The sequence below is a fragment of the Bidens hawaiensis genome, unplaced genomic scaffold (genome assembly GCF_021521415.1).
Source record: "Bidens hawaiensis isolate Kalapana, Puna unplaced genomic scaffold, B.hawaiensis_p1.1 tig00042398_1, whole genome shotgun sequence".
Classification (NCBI taxonomy): Eukaryota; Viridiplantae; Streptophyta; class Magnoliopsida; order Asterales; family Asteraceae; genus Bidens; species Bidens hawaiensis.
The window spans coordinates 63,210-80,497 of record NW_027497511.1 but is presented as its reverse complement, the minus strand read 5'-3'; the positions used below and the strand labels follow the sequence as shown (position 1 = coordinate 80,497).

Below are 17,288 nucleotides of genomic sequence, written 5' to 3'. Positions count from 1 at the left end.
GGCATAAGGGTAAGGGTAAAATGGATAAGGTAAAGGGAAAGGTGAACCTTGGACCGAAGAAGGAGGTTGTGAAAAAGAAACCTCAATCTTCAAACTTCCAAGGTGTTTGTTACAATTGTAATGAGAATGGCCATCGTGCGAACCAATGCAAGAAGCCTAAGCGTGAGCGTGCGCATATGGTGGATGAAAATGGTGAACCGTTGGTGGCAATGATCATCGAGCTCTCGGCAATGATTGAAGAAATCAATTTTGTGGGGGACAAACCGCAAGGATGGTTCATTGATACGGGTGCGACCCGTCATGTGTGTGGTGACAAGACCCTCTTTAGCACCTTTAAGGAGGCTGCTAGTGATGCCAAGTTGTTTATGGGGAATCAAGCAACGGCCGACATCAAGGGTGAAGGGAATGTGATCTTGAAGATGACTTTGGGAAAAGAGCTTACTTTGAGCAACACTTTGTATGTGCCCGAAATTCGTAAGAATTTGGTTTCGGGTTGGTTACTTAATAAGTTTGGTTTACGTTTAGTGTTTGAGTCGGACAAGTCTGTCTTGACTAAGCATGGAATGTATGTTGGTAAGGGCTATGCCCTCAATGGTATGTTTAAACTTGATGTAACCGTGATTGGAAATGAAATGAATAAGGCATCTACTTCTGCTTATATTATTGAGTCTTTAAATTCAAATGTTTGGCATGGTAGATTAGGACATGTAAATTTCAATTCACTTCGTCGTTTAATTAAATTAAAAAGCATACCAACATTCCACATTGATACAAACTCGAAATGCGAAACATGTGTTGAATCCAAACTTACAAGATCATCCTTCAAATCGGCTGAAAGAATAACCGAAACACTTGATTTAATTCACACCGATGTGTGCAATTTAAAAATGTGCCCAACAAGAGGGGGAAACAAATATTTCATCACGTTTATTGATGATTTCTCAAAATATTGCTATGTATATTTACTTAAAAGTAAAGATGAAGCAATAGAAAAATTTATCTTGTTTAAAAATGAAGTTGAGTTACAACTTAACAAGAAAATAAAACGTGTGAGAAGCGATCGAGGAGGTGAATACGTTTCACCATTTGCGGATTTATGCGCACAAAGTGGCATAATACATGAATTAACCGCTCCTTATTCTCCACAATCAAATGGCATGGCGGAACGAAAGAACCGTACATTGAAAGAGATGATGAATGCCATGTTGGTTAGTTCTGGGGTGAGCCATGACATGTGGGGGGATGCCATTTTAACGGCAAATTATCTTTTAAATAAGATACCTCTCAAGAATAGGGACGGGACTCCTTATAAGTTATGGAAGGGAAGAGAACCTTCGTACAAATACATGAAAGTGTGGGGGTGCCTAGCTAAAGTCATCGTACCACCTCCTAAGGCTCTTAGGATTGGTCCCAAAACTGTTGATTGAATTTTCATTGGATATGCTCACAATAGTAGTGCACATCGGTTTTTGGTACATGAATCCAAAAATCCAAATGTACACGTAAACACTTTCATGGAGGCGAGCCCCAATACTGTCTCGTATTTTGAGCACGTGTTTCCTAAGTTAGGACACACACATGAGGCCTCATCATCACGAGCGAATGATGTAGGTGCAAGCTCGTCAACACAAAATGACGACTTGGTTCATGAAGGAACACATGAACGGCTGAGACTGAGGATGGTGATTTAAGACGAAGCAAAAGACAAAAGGTTGCAAAATTCTTTGGTCCTGACTTCGTAAGCTTTATGGTTGAAGGTGAACCTAATACCTACCATGAAGCGGTGATCTCACCTGAAGGACCTCAATGGAAAGAAGTAATCAAGAATGAAATTGATTCGATCTTACAAAATCATACTTGGGAATTGGTAGATCTTCCAGTTGGTTGCAAACCACTTGGATATCGTTGGATATTCAAAAAGAAGATGAAAGCCGATGGAAGCATTGATAAATACAAGGCGAGGCTAGTGATCAAAGGTTTTAGACAAAAAGAAGGTCTAAACTATTTTGATACTTACTCACCTGTAACACGTATAACCTCTATAAGGTTGGTTCTTGCAATCACGTCTTTACGAAGTTTGGAAATGCACCAAATGGATGTAAAAACGGCTTTTCTAAATGGTGATTTGGAAGAAGAGATATACATGGAGCAACCTGAGGGTTTCTCCGCCCCTAGTCAAAAGGGCAAAGTATGCAAACTCATCAAGTCTTTGTATGGCTTGAAGCAAGCTCCAAAACAATGACACCAAAAGTTTGACCAAGTCATGATTGGCAATGGTTTCAAAATTAATGAGTGTGATAAATGTTTTTATGTTAAAAACACAAATGGAGGTTATGTTATTTTATGCCTTTATGTGGATGACATGCTTATCATTGGGAGTAATGATAAAATGGTCCAATCTACAAAAGACATGTTAAAGGCACGATTTGACATGAAAGACATGGGTTTAGTTGATACTATTCTTGGAATAAAAATCATTAAAATCAAAGAAGGTCTTACTTTGAGTCAAGCACACTATGTCGAGAAGATTCTTGAAAAATTCAACAAGGAAGACAAGCGAGTGGCTCGTTCTCCTGTTGACACTACTCTACATCTATGTAAAAATAGAGCTGAGCCAGTTGCTCAATTAAAGTATTCAAGAATCATTGGAAGTCTAATGTATCTCATGACATGTACGAGACCCGATTTAGCATACACGGTGAGTAGGCTAAGTAGATATACTAGCAATCCAAGTGTTCAACATTGGAAAGCTATTATAAGGGTGCTTAGGTACATAAGATACACAAGAGACTATGGTTTGCATTATACCAACCATCCAGCTGTGATCGAAGGGTATACTGATGCGAATTGGATTTCGGATATGAAAGATTCCAAATCAACAAGTGGGTACGTGTTCCTACTTGGTGGGGCAGCAATATCTTGGAAATCATCCAAACAAACTGTAATTGCTAGATCCACAATGGAGTCTGAATTCATTGCCTTAGACAAATCTAGGGAAGAGGCAGAATGGCTACGTCAATTCGTGAAAGACATTCCACAATGGCCAAAGCCGTTGTTGGCAATTTGCATACATTGTGACAGTGAGTCTGCAATAGGTAGATCTCAACGTTCAATGTATAATGGCAAATCAAGGCATATGAGACGTAGACATAACATGATACGACAACTACTGTCAACGGGTGTTATCACGATTGACCATGTGAGGTCAGAAGATAACATTGCAGACCCGTTGTAACATCGTGACAATTTCAAGTTCAAAGTATCAACTTTCCAAAGTCTAGGGACTAAAATTGCCAAAAATCCAAACTTGAGGGTTTAAATTGAAAATTTGGTTTTCCTGACCCATCGCGCTATGCGATGAGTCAAAAGAGAACCCTATCGCGTACCGCGATGGGGTACTTGACACATTGTGACACGTGTGCCACGTGGCACACAGTGGCACCAGGTGCTGCCACGTGTCACCATGTGGCAACACTGCTGCCACGTGTCGCCACGTGTCGACACTTGGCAAGCCTATAGGCATGACTCGACAGACCTATATCGCGGTACGCGATAGGTCTGTCCAGTGACCCATCGCGTACCGTGATGGGGTCCAAAAATTTGTCTATAAATAGCAACCTCCGGGATTTCATTTTTCACACACCAAACTGAGTTCTTAACTCTCTCTCAAACATCTCACTACATCCCGACAATTGTATACTCGATCTACCTCGATAAACGTGCCATAATCCATTGTTGAGTGTGTCCCAAACCTTCAATTGTGTATCAACATTTCCTTCGAAGTTGTGCCACCCTCCACCTCGATAAACGTGCCATAATCCATTGTTGGCAATGAGTCTTGAAGTTTGTGCCACCGGGTGTTGAAGTTTGGTGTTCCTCGATTCGCGTATCGAGCAAAGTAAAGCTGCGTTGGAGTGCTGCTCAAGTCCCTTAAATTTTCATACGCCACTAAGGTTAGGCGTAATAATGAATTTAATATAATTTAACATTATATTCAAAGGCTTAGGCCTTAAGTCGAGGATATACTCGATACCTCGATAAAAGAAAAGAAGAATAAACATAACAAAGAAATAATATGAAAGTATGAATATTGAATATTGTTATATACATATGTGTGTAAGTATGTATGCATAATCTTTGTTATGAAAGTATTATTTAATGAATAAAGAGTATTCTTAAATAATAAAAAAAAAAGATTACGTTTCTCAAAGAAGAAGAAACGTCGGGTTTTTATATAAACTAAAGGTTTACAGTTTACTTTTAAACAAGAGGTTTTCAAGTAAATAAAGAATTGAACTAAAGGTTCAATCGAGGATTGAGATATAAGACTAAAGGTCTTAAGCCGGATCGTGTATCCGACTAACATTTATACTCGTAACTATAGGTTAGAGATAAAATAAGGGAAAGACCCTTGGACGGTGAGTGAAGCCAATCCTAAAGAGACAATGTGAATACGCCCCCATACTTTTAAACTTGTTTTCAAATGAGTCAAATTTGTTATATGAAATTGTTTACAAGGAACTATGTGTTCCTAAAACCGTTATAACTATGGGTATGAACCTAGCCCTCAGGCTGTGGAATACATATGTCTGGATCCTTACATAGGTGGTACTATGCGATGTATGGGCATGATCGCACCACCATTGGTCGTAGGACGCTCTCCTGCAGGGAGTACGACCGTTGTGTATATTTACGGGTACTTAACTAAGTCGAACGCTGCGGTGTTCGTGAGGTGACCTAGTGTAGAGGCTCTAGTTTATAATGTATTATTTAACTTGGTTATTCCTAAGCCACGTTGGGCCGAGGCAGGCGTAGCCTCGAGGGGTAATTAAGTAAAAGAAAGTATTTTTGCGTCAACATGTTCACCAGCATTCGTTGCTGACGTATTTTATTACATTTTGCAGGTGAACAAGCTTAGCACTTGGAGTGTCTAAGTGCTTTGATATATCCGATGGCTCGGATTCATTTTGTGAACTTAATATATATGATGTTTTTGTAAAATATAAACAAGTAATCTTTTGTACAACTTAAACGGGTATCTTTATAATCCCATCTTTTGTTTGTAAATATAAATATTACACTTTCGATCCTTGTAATTTATAAGTCTTCCGCAAATAAACGTAACTCTGATTTATTTACAAACATGGTACCAACTATTGTGTCGCACTCCTTGGCCTAGATTGGGGGTGTGACACCCGTTAACAAAAGGCTTAAGCACGGATAAATTTTATAAGTTGTCGAGAGGAATGGGACTAAAGCCCGCGATAAAGGAAGTATGAGGGAAACCTAACTTAGCAGACTGGAGATCCTAAGAGCTAAGTTCAATAGGCAAACTTAATCATATGACCAGAGGCAGTCACTGTGGGGGAGTACCCCAAAACCAAAGGGAGTCTTGAACTTCCTAGTCCTTTCTCCTAGGGGAGTACCCTAAAACCAGTGACATTTGGGAGAGGTTAAGCATATTAAGGTTAAGTGAAAATAACCATGATGCTTTTAATAATTCATGGGAATCACCTATGTTAGAGAGAAGTGTGGTCGCTTCGAATGGAATTGTGGGGAGGCGCAATTTCCTAGAGCTCTCGCAGAACCAGGACCGTGATCCATGACCATAACGGACACAAGAATGAGGGGTTGACCAGACCAGGGAGAGTATTGTGTGAAGGCATATTTTCGTCTACACAAATGGGGTCTTTTCAAAGTCATCGCGACTACAAATCGCTAGGAGGCTAAGTATGCTTCACAACGGAAAGTTCAAAGGGTAACACCTACCTATCCGACAATACTCAACTACTGAAACTTACTTCGAAGAATCGATTTCCATTCATGTGGGGGATTGTTGGAAAATTTGTTACGTGTGCATTAGTAGGTTGTTATGACACAACAAATGCACACTTATAGACATTGATGAATGAGATATCGATGTGTTATTGTGTGTATTTGAAAGAAAATACTATAGTGGTGTATCCCACATTGGTGGGATGAAGAACTTGTGCCTTGTTTTTCCTCTATAAATAGAGAGGTAAACTAAGTTGCAACACACGCCAAACCTTACACACAACACAAGCATTGTTGCAAGGTTTTTCCAACTTCTTCTTCTTCTACATTTCTGGTTTCTTTTATTCGAACCTTTTTCAGGTTTACGGTTAACTCCGGCAGTACTACTGCTCCGGCTATTGTACCCTGGGAAACAACGAGTTCTCTTGGGAGACTTTAAATATTGTTTTAAGGGCCCCGTGTTCAACACGATCCTCAGCCAAACCGTTTACATTTTTTTTTCGTGTTGTATTTGGTTTATTTCTTTGATTTTGTATTGTATTTCAGATTCTTGTATTGTATTGTATAAGTAATAAAACTGTTTGTTAATTTTCTGTTTATTTACTCAATTCACGAATTCGGTTCCTACAGTTAGTTATTTATTATGTATGGATGATTACTAACGTAAAAGTATTGATTTTATGAAATATGTTAACAAAAGCTATCGACAAATGACTGGGTAAGTCTTGATGAGACCTAAAATAACTATTTCCTTTTTTGGTGGTTATAAACTATACTGTTTTCTTTTGAAAGTATTAACAAGTTCTTTTATGAACATAAAAAAGATGGATGTGTAAATATGTGAAAGATGAGTTTAAGGAAAAAATCATGTTTTAGAGTACAACAGTGTTGTTATTCATGGGGTAGGTTAGTTAAGTTGTACATTTGCTAGCTATTTCATTCTTTGTGACTTATGTTTTGGGTTTTAAATTTATTATTTATGTGTCACAGGCTCTTTTGTCACTTTCATGCTAGCAAATCAGGTGTCATAGAGGATGATTGAATCAGTCTTGGACGTTCTAAGCCGGTTTTGAGTTCAACTTGAAATTTAAACGCTAGTTGACTTTCTTTTAAATTCACTAGCTTTGTTTTACTCATTGACTTTCTTATAGTATGATATTCGTAAAGTTGTTGTTTGACTTTGGATTTGTAAAGCTGGGGTATATCTCAAGTAACAGGTTGTCTCTTGAAAATTTTATGAACTCCCCGATGTCTTTGGCATATGCTTCCCAGAAAGTAAACCATATACATCTTATTTTATCCTTGTTCTAAGCTTACACTGGTTCCAAATAACCAACACATCAATGGCACATTCATCTTGGTCTTCTCCGCCGTGTAAACATGACGTCTTTCTAAATTTTAGAGGAGAAGATACTCGCAACTCTTTTGTAAGTCATCTGTACTCGGCTCTTGAACAGAAAGGAATTCCCACTTACATAGATGATAAAGCACTTTCACCGGGCGCACCCATTGCGTCATCCCTCACAAAGGCTATTCAAGAATCACGGATTGCCATCGTTGTATTCTCTAAGAACTATGTCACTTCTTCTTGGTGCTTGGATGAACTTTTGTGTATCATGGATTGCATGGGCACGAGAGGACTAATCGTTTTGCCCATATTCTATCACGTGGATCCCTCTGAAGTGCGAAAACAAGATACAAATTTTCAAAAAGCATTTACCATGTATGAGTTCAAGAACAACAACAAAGTTGATTTATGGAGAGAAGCACTTGTTGGTGCAAGCAATTTGGTTGGATGGCACCTTAAAGACAATGTGTAAGTTTCGGGAAACATTACCTAAAGATCCTTTTCAAGTGAGATTCTATATTTAACCATCTTTTTAAAAACTTTCTAAAAATGTCACTAAAAAGTTGTTGCTAACAACATATTTGGTTTAATTTCAAACGGTTTTTGAAAGACCGTGTAGAAAAAGCCACATGTCAAAATTAACAAAATTAATAAATTCCTGACAGGTTTTTTTGACTTTCATTCCTTGTAAACTCCGTCCACTTTGAATTTTTCTAGCACATCGTCAAAGTTGAGTTAGAGAGAGACATTTTTTGAATTCTAAAAATGTCACTAAAAAGTTGTTGCCAACAATATATTTGGTTTAATTTCCGACGGTTTTTGAAAGTCCGTGTAGAAAAAGCCACATGTCAAAATTAACAAAATTAATGAATTCCTGACAGGTTTTTTTTGACTTTCATTCCTTGTAAACTCCGTCCACTTTGAATTTTTCTAGCACATCGTCAAAGTTGAGTTAGAGAGAGACATTTTTTGAATTCTAAAATTTAGGTGACAAAATTGGAATCATTTTTCAAAGTAGGTCCATATGAGAGACATTATTTGATTGCCACAACAAGAAATGGGCTACAAGACCATATGAGAATATGCTTAATGCAGCGTACGATGAGAATCTGAAGGCTAATTACGTTGATTCTTGAAATACCCGTGAAGATCCTTCCCCAAACCCTTAAATTCGACCCAAAAGTCAAGAACTTGAAAAGCCAAAAGTTTTTTTTATTTAATCTGATCAATGATCAGTCACAATACATTCATAACATATTAATAGAGAATTTAAAATAGGCTTGGGCCAAAACAAACAACCCTAGGCCCAACAACTGCCCAAAACAAAACACAAAAAGCAGACGAAAAACACAAAAGTGACCCAAAAGTGTATCTAGAAGCCTTATTTCGGAAAAGTAAATGGGATAACCTGCATGTGTCTGGTTACCACAACGTGGCCCACGTTTCAACGGTCGTTTCGACTGGTAGCACGCTTGAAATGTAGGTCCGTAGCCCAAGTTAAGCCCATTTCCGTGCAGCCCCTTTTGAAGCGCGATTTTGGAACTCCAAAAACATAATGGCCCGTTCTTCTACACTTGGCCCGCATCAATGTTCAAAATCCGGCCAAATGTTAGTTATTTTTGGGTCTTCGTATGCACGTGTTACTTGTTCACCTCGGGACATCTCAAACACAAGTTGGAGAAAAAGGCAATGAGATGTATTTTTTGTTATGCTAATGAAAATAAAGGAAACTGAAGTTGTGAGCCGAGTACCTGGCTAATTTAAGTGCCTTGGGACGTAATATTTGATGAAAACTCATCATGGTGGTAACCAAGTAAAGAAGTCTTTCCCGACACACATGACCTACAAAAAGAGTATGATGAGTATGTTACGGTTCAGGTTGTTGATAATCACCTAGATGAACAATCTGACAGACAACTAACAGTGAACCTGAGTTTTCTGGAATACGAAACGGGAATGTTTTAATCCATAATGAACCTGTTCTTCAGTTAGTCAAATGAACGATCAAACTAGCACCTCAACTGAATTAGTTAATGCAGAGGGTGGTGTACAGGTTGTTTGAAGGTCTGATGAATCAGAAGGTATAACCCGAAACACGTGAATGTTGCTTTACTTATCATTCAAGAAACCTAACCTGAGACCGTAGAACAAGCTATATAAGATCCTAAGTGGATGGAACCCATGAAGAAAGAGTTAGAAGCTTTAGCCAGTAAAGAGACTTGGCATCTTGTTCTGAAGCCGTGTGATGGAAAAGCAATTTCATGCAAGTGGGTTTTTAAAATTAAAAGGCGGGCCAACGAATCGATAGAAAGATATAAGGCTCGATTAGTAGCACGACTTTTCCATAGGAGTACGAAATCGAGTATGAAACGTTTATTTCCGGAGCTAAACTAGTTTCGGTTCAAGTAATTTTAGCTATCGATGCGTACAAATGTCGGAATTTGTGGCAAATGGATGTTACTAATGTGTTCTTGTATGGCGTTTTAGATCGAATAATGCATGGGCCAGGGAGGTTTTGTAGGTCAAAAGTTTCCAAATTATGTTTGTCAGTTAAAGAAAGCGATTACGGTTTAAAACAGTCACCGCATGCTTGGTTTGGTAAGATCGGTGAGTTTTAGAACAACCTAATTCACAAAATTCTGTGTATTGAAGTCACAACCTTTTTATCTCATAAGTGAGCCAAAAAAAACATCAAACTAATGAAACGTGTAACGTTGCCTGCGTGCTTAAAAATTTGGCCTCTTTTTTACATGGCAAAGACAAGCTTGAGTAGACAAGTGCATTGGCTAAATTAGAAAGTGTCCCCGTTGACGAAATTCTGGAAAAGGTAAATCCCGGTGACGATGGATTCAGTAGAAATACTTTTACTTGGTTTGCTACATGAGGTGGCAAGAGCAAAGGCGCGGCAACAAAGATACTGGCTTCTCATGGTCGACTTTCAGTTTTTAAAGATGTTGACAGTGAATATAGCAATATGTATTGAATTGGGATGTTCACTCTCTATTATATGAATATAAATGCATTTTTTATAAGAACAGTTGAATACCTTAAAGTGATTCCAAATGAAAACTCATAAGAAATATATATAATCTGCTTTGCTATGTAGATTAAGGATGCTTTTCCTTGACTCCTTCCCATATTGACCTATTGTTTTAATTTTGAAAATCCACTCATTGAACCATTTTGTTGCATCATTGGCTGACTGGCTCCTCTTGGGATTAAGTGGCCATATATTATTTGATAAATAAAATAGACGGTCGAACACATCAACTGTTTCATATAATATATACAAGAACATAAAATTAGTTGTATTGTTTGACTTGTATTATTTGTAAAAGGAACTTGAAGGATATCCCCAAGATTAGAAGCACATTCACAGAATAGTTATGATAAATGCTTGAAACTCTATAAATGATAGATGTCTTTGAAGATTTGTGTTTAATTAATAAGATTGTGGTGCTGTCCATCACTTTTTTAGTATTTTAGTACCGTAAATTATAAATTTGTCTCTCTTTACAAATAAATTATAAACCAAGATCAATTAATATAATTTTTAAAAAAATTAGTTTTACCATTCAAAAAGGGCTAGCAACGTGGTTTGTTGCATGTTTGACTTCCATTCCGATGTAAACACTACTCTTAAATGAAACAAAGAGACAGTTTTATTAAAAGAAGAAAAAAGGATAAAAGAAACACCAAGAGCTAAGACCATCTCTAATATTTTTTTAGAGTGTTTTTATACATCACTTGCCATTTGACTCCACCATAACACAACATCTCTTCTCTTTCCTCCTACTCGTCTCACAAACCATTTACATCATACCCTATCACATCCACATCATATTATCTCTTCTTATAAGCACCCCCAAAAATCATCTATCCATGATGCCCAAATGCACTCATACTTTGTCTAACTAGACAAGGCAAAGAAATGGAAAATTTCTAATATAAACGTATGAGTGGTCATAAATGTATCTAAGCTGAAAACAGATCAAAATCAAAAATAGCATATACTTTTTGTGTAAAATTGTCAGCCACCTATAGACCTTTATGAAATATGAGTGGTCATAAATGTTTTAAAGCTTGAACTCGGCTCAGCTACAACCAGTGCATCTATTATTGATTTGAATTTGCAAAATGAACGGATTTTTTATGTTCGAACTTGGACTAGTTTTCAATCGACCAACTCAATTCTGCTCGGTTTGGCTTAATTTCAAAACAAAAACATATAAAATAAGTTTTTTAACAACAAATTAAGTCTAAAATTAGTTAAACTAAATTGTTAGCTTCAACTCAAACTCACAATTTAACAAAACAACATATAACATATAGATAAGTTCCACAAAATACAAATTTTGAATCACAATTTATGTTCTAAGTAGTTATGCTTACAATAGATGCAATGATATGCACTGTTTCTTTTTTTCACCATCCACCCTTTATACATACCATCAACACTACAAGATATATATGTTTGCGCATTAGAATAATTCTTTTGACTTTCACTTCACGCCACTAGCTATAGATGGTACATCCCTTTCTATTATTCATAACTAACTCGGCACTCTTCTTCACTTAACATGAGAAGCCTCAATTCCATTTGATTTTTTTGTGAGGAGATAAAAATAAATTAATAAATAAATAAATAAAAAATACATAGATCAAGTTTACATATTAGGTAGTTTAAGATTTGTTTGACTATTTTTATAAAACTATAGTATGGCCAGTTTGTGTAATCTACTCTGTAATATATTAGGTAGGTAAGACATCAATGTCACAAGTAGCTAGACAACACGATATGCAATTCTTATATATATGATTATATTTTTAATTTTAATAAAGTGCTTCTATCCAAGAAATTTCCTAAACCCTTCCTTTTTACACAGATATCAATGTTATAAAAACCACCCCATTTTAGGTTTATTAAAACTTTAATCCGGTAATGTGTTGTGTTTAAATAAGATTAAATTGATTATAATTGTGTCTTTATATATCTGACAATTAAAGATATAAGCAAAAATATTTTCTTTTATAATTGAAAAAAAATGTATATTCTTAATTTTTTATTCTTTTTAATTTCATTGTTCATAAAGATGTGCTTACATCAAGTAGCTTCCTTGACATTAAGTTTCCAGGAATTTCTTTGTATTTACTCATTCATATAGGATAATACAAACTTAAACCACATACTTCTTTTCTTCGTCATCCTTAGAGGTATACTCATTCCATACAAATCAAAACACAATGGCATCTTCATCCTCATCATCTTACTCTGCTCCTTCATCTTCTCACTCATGGAAATACGATGTATTTCTTAGTTTCAGAGGAGAAGATACACGTAAGACTTATGTGGATTTTCTCTACGATGCTCTTGTGCAACAAGGAATCGACACTTACAAGGATGACGAGACACTTCCCCGAGGCCAATCCATCGCTCAATCCCTCTTTAAGGCAATCAAAGAATCAAAGTTCGCCATTATTATATTCTCCAAAAACTATGTCGATTCTTCTTGGTGTTTGGATGAACTTGCGTGTATTATGAAATGTAGAGATGAGAGAGGGCAAATCGTTATGCCAATATTTTATCATGTAAATCCATCAGACATGCAAAATCCAAATTGGAAAATTGCCAAACATTGTTGGAAGAATATGAGCAAAGCTAATACATGGAGAAAAGCACTAGTACAATCAGCTAGCATATCGGGTTGGGTAATCAAGCATACTGCAAACGGGTAATTTTATATTTAATCATTATGCGTAAGATGACTCTAGTAAGTTTTTGTAGCGTAAGGTTAAAATTCTATAATGCTTGTATCCAAGTATGGACTTTATTGCTTAGAGATTTGATGAACATACAAAGAGATTTGTACCTCATACTAGTAATCTTATTTTGAGGATTGAGCCATGAAAAATATACATATTATTCAAAAGTTTCAGATTGTTGTTTTGAAATTTAATGAACACGCAGTCATATTTGTAGCTTACTGACTTGACAAACCAATGAGTAATTTACGGCCACTAACGTGCTTGTGGTATTGATCTGGTCTACCAATCTTATTTCATTGTGCAATATAAGATAATTTGTTTGATTTTGAGCATATGCTAATTATTATTACTTCATCGAATGTGTAGGCATGAATCGAAAGGCATCAAAGAGATTGTTGATATTGTATCATGTATCTTGTCTTCCTCGAATTCATATGTCGATGAAGAACTCATTGGTATTAGGGCTCGTTTAAACGAATTGAGAGCACACTTACAAGTTGAGCAGGGTGGCGTGCACATGATTGGAATATGGGGGATGGGTGGTGGTGGTAAGACTACTCTTGCATCTTCTATTTACAATGAAATATATAGAAAGTTTGATGGTTGTTGCTTTCTGGACAATGTTAGGGAGATATCATGCAGGTACGGATTTAAAAATATTACAAGAAAAAGTACTCTCAGATATTTTGAAACAAAAGGATTTGAAATTAGGGAGTGTTCAGGAAGGTAGACGCATGATAAAGAGAAGGTTGTGTAATAGAAAAGTATTGATTGTTCTTGACGATGTCGATTCCTTGACCAGCTAAACATGTTAGTTGGATCACTAGATTGGTTTGGTGAAGGAAGTCGTGTAATAATCACAACTAGAGATAATCATGTACTAAATGCTCACAAAGTTAAAGCGATATACAATATTAGATTGTTAAATGATGGCGAGGCTATGAAGCTCTTTTGTAAGCATGCACCTCAAGATAACATGCCTATAGAAACTTATGAGATCCTTTCAAAAGATGTTGTTTCTTATGCTTGCGGACTCCCTTTAGCACTTAAAGTTTTAGGTTCTTTTCTATGTGATAAAGACGTAAATGAATGGCACAGTGCCTTGGCGAGACTAAAAGATATCCCAGAAAATGATATTATAGGACTGCTAAAGATTAGTTATGATGGACTTACACCAATGGAGAAAGAGTTGTTCCTAGATATCGCATGTTTTCATAGGGGGGAAAAGCTAGAAGATGCTATGTTGAGCCTAGAGGCTTGTGGTTTTCACCCTATTATAGGAATAAAGGTGTTGACACAAAAGGCTCTCATAAGTGTTTCAAATGAAGTGTTTAATTTGCGTTATTCACAAGGAAAGTTGGATATGCATGATTTGGTACAAGAATTGGGCCATTACATTGTTCAAGGAGAGTATCCAAAGAATCCTGAAAAACATAGTAGGGTTTGGCAGGACAAACATATTTTAAGCATATGTTCTATGAACTCAACAATGGTAATGATTAAGCTGTATCTTTGCAATATATATATATATATATATATAAAATGTTTAATTCATCTTGTCTCTAACAACCTTTCAATTCCTTATCGCAGAATAGTGATAACATTGAAGCTTTAGGTTTTGCTAGCACTAGGATGCATTGTTCACAACATCTTCCTCAGGTCGTCGCTACCATGAAAAATCTCCGGTCATTTTATTGGGAATGTTATCCTCCAAGTCTTTTGCCAACTAATTTCCAGCCAACAAAGCTTTGCTGTCTAATCTTGAAAGAAAGCTTGCAAGAACAACTCTGGGAGGGGTATAAGGTAATTTCTTACTATATAATTTGCTCTATTACGAATGTAAACATAGCAAATTATTAATCTAACCAACCTGGAAATTAGTAAATTTTAAACATAATATGACCACATAGTTATGGAACTGAATCAAGACACTGTAGGGATTAATATTGATTAATTAGCTTTAGTGAGAGTTTGAGTTAGTTAAGTTGTTTGTGTCTATCGATTTTGTTTATTGAGGTTGAGCCATAGCAGGTTAAGTCTTAATTGGTTGAGTTTAAATGCCACTTATGCTTAGATTTTTTAGCGGGGTTGAGTCTTTTAAAAATCTTTGTGGGTTACTGTTTTGAATGATAATGAGAAGAGTCATCAAGGGTTTTCACAAAATCTGATTTTGTTCGGATGTTCATCAAAGAACTGTGTGTTGTTCGATCCAGTTATTCCAACAAACAACATATCTGACTTGTGTATGATTTTTTATACAACAGCATCTACCAAATTTGAAAGTGTTCAACCTCAGTAATTCGAAAAACCTAATCAAGATACCAGATTTAGAGGGACTTCCATTCCTTGAAAAACTAATGCTCCGTAATTGTTCTGGTTTAAAAGAATGTCATCCATCAATTGGATGTCATAAAAGACTTGTTTTTCTGGACTTGTATGGATGTGAAAATCTTGGAATGTTTCCGGCCATCACCGGGATGCCAAAATTGGTGACTCTTATACTCTCGAGGTGCTTTAATCTTCATAAGTTTCCAGATATCAAAACAAACATGGATAGCTTGGTAGATATTTGTTTAGGAGAGAGTGGGATAGAAGTTTTACCATCATCAATTGTACAATTTTGTACAAACCTCGTTTCTCTATATCTAAGTGATTGCTTCTATCTAAAGAGTATTGAAGTCGACTTTTGTCGCCTAAAAAAATTGAAAGAGCTCCATCTCTCAGGTTGTATACAACTTGAGACACCAGCACAAGATCTCTTTAATGTAGACTGTTGCTTAGAGGTGCTTTCTTTACATCCTATGCGCCAACTACCTCCTTTTCTAGATTCGATTTTCTTCTTCAAACACATTACTTCTAGAGGGTTAGAAGACGATTTTCTACGATACTATCTTAAAATCAGGTTTCCTCACTTTCCACGTTTCTTAAAAGTTTGAGTCTTAGATCGTCCAACTTACTAGACGAAGACATCCCCTCTGATATTTGTGAGTTATGTAACTTACAAGTACTAGACTTGAGTGAAAACAGATTCTCGAGGATCCATTCCATCCTCTTGCAACTTCCTCGTCTCAAATTCCTTAACATTTCAAAATGCAAAAGCCTTATAGAATTGCCGGATCTCCCATCAAGCATAGCTGTTCTTGATGCAAAAGAGTGCGACTCACTTATCATAGAAGATTTTCCAACAACTTATAAATGGTTGTGGAAAGTCTCACTTGGGTATAAAGTGTGTGGTGGAGAGAATGTATTGCAATCAGTGTTTCAGGTTCGGCTCTATCTTAAATATAATGTTCTTGATTTTCTATCTTTGTATAAACCCAAACAGAATAATATAAGTACATCATGATTAAATGACTGACAGGGAAATGCAATTGAAGATCATTTTATGAGTTTTGAAAGATATTATTTTGACATTCCACGGGGACTAGGTTTTGACATATCGACAAGGCCCTTTTCATCTGATACATTTACATTTCTGCTTCCGCAGAATTGGTATAGTGACTATAGTGGATTCTTAATATGTGTTGATTGGTCTGAGACGCCCGATTTGATGATTGTTATCAAGCAAGAGATGCACATGAACGATCAATCTTGTTTTTTGGGCGAATTTGGTGCAACTGAAATAAGGAAAACATGTTATATACCCTTTAGTTCATTGATGCATATGCCACGATGGAATGGTAATATTTCATTTTTCATTCGTTGGTGTACGTTTAAAGTTGAACTTGTTCCTAGGCGAAGTAATGGTGGTTCAACGGAAAGATCAACAGATTGCTTAGAATTTTGGGATGAACAAATTAAAGACAGAAAGACATTTACAATCCAGCAGGCTTCAGGGTCTTCTATCGAAATTGCATGGTTACATAATTCTCTATGCTGTTATGTAAGTTCTCTTAACCTTTGTCTGCATCAATGATCGTTAAATGAAAGATTACTCGAGATTGTGGTGCGTGAACTTGATTTTGTCATCCAATATGTATTAAAATGGTAATTTCAGTCAACAAATTAAATGTGTTTGCGGATTGCTGCAGCAATCGATATTCTTTTCCTTCCTTTTTTTTTGTTTTTTGCAACATCTGTGTGTACAAAACATATATATGCTGAGCTGAGGACACAACCAAACTTTTGATCTTATGTATTTGAGCTTCTTCTTTTCTATTACAGGTTTAAGCATTGATGGATGATTTTAGATGAAACATGGAAGGTGGATAGATGGATCTATTCGGATGAATCATGATAATAAATTTCTTTTTCGTAAAATTATAATGGATATTTTTGAATGAATAGTGTAAATCAAAGCCATAGTTTAGATAGATGTGTGTTTGAATTAATTGTGATGTATTGCACTTGTTCGTTTGTGTACATTAATACTAACTTAATTATCTTCATTTGTGTTCAT

The 17,288-nt window shown here is 36.2% G+C and overlaps 1 long non-coding RNA gene and 2 pseudogenes across 2 annotated transcripts; all 3 read left to right on the top strand.

Annotated features, from left to right (window-relative positions):
• The first annotated feature begins 7,118 nt into the window (after window positions 1-7,118).
• LOC143593616 (disease resistance protein RPV1 pseudogene) lies at window positions 7,119-7,595 on the top strand (annotated as a pseudogene).
• A 4,712-nt stretch (window positions 7,596-12,307) lies between these two features.
• On the top strand, window positions 12,308-14,504 carry LOC143593610 (disease resistance protein Roq1 pseudogene; annotated as a pseudogene). The gene is made up of 3 exons (XR_013146140.1): window positions 12,308-12,855; window positions 13,256-14,395; window positions 14,480-14,504. The product of XR_013146140.1 is annotated as a disease resistance protein Roq1 pseudogene (transcript).
• A 59-nt stretch (window positions 14,505-14,563) lies between these two features.
• Window positions 14,564-16,500, top strand: LOC143593621 (uncharacterized). The gene is made up of 3 exons (XR_013146143.1): window positions 14,564-14,692; window positions 15,154-16,154; window positions 16,251-16,500. It is a non-coding gene; the product is annotated as an uncharacterized LOC143593621 (long non-coding RNA).
• The last annotated feature ends 788 nt before the right edge of the window (window positions 16,501-17,288 follow it).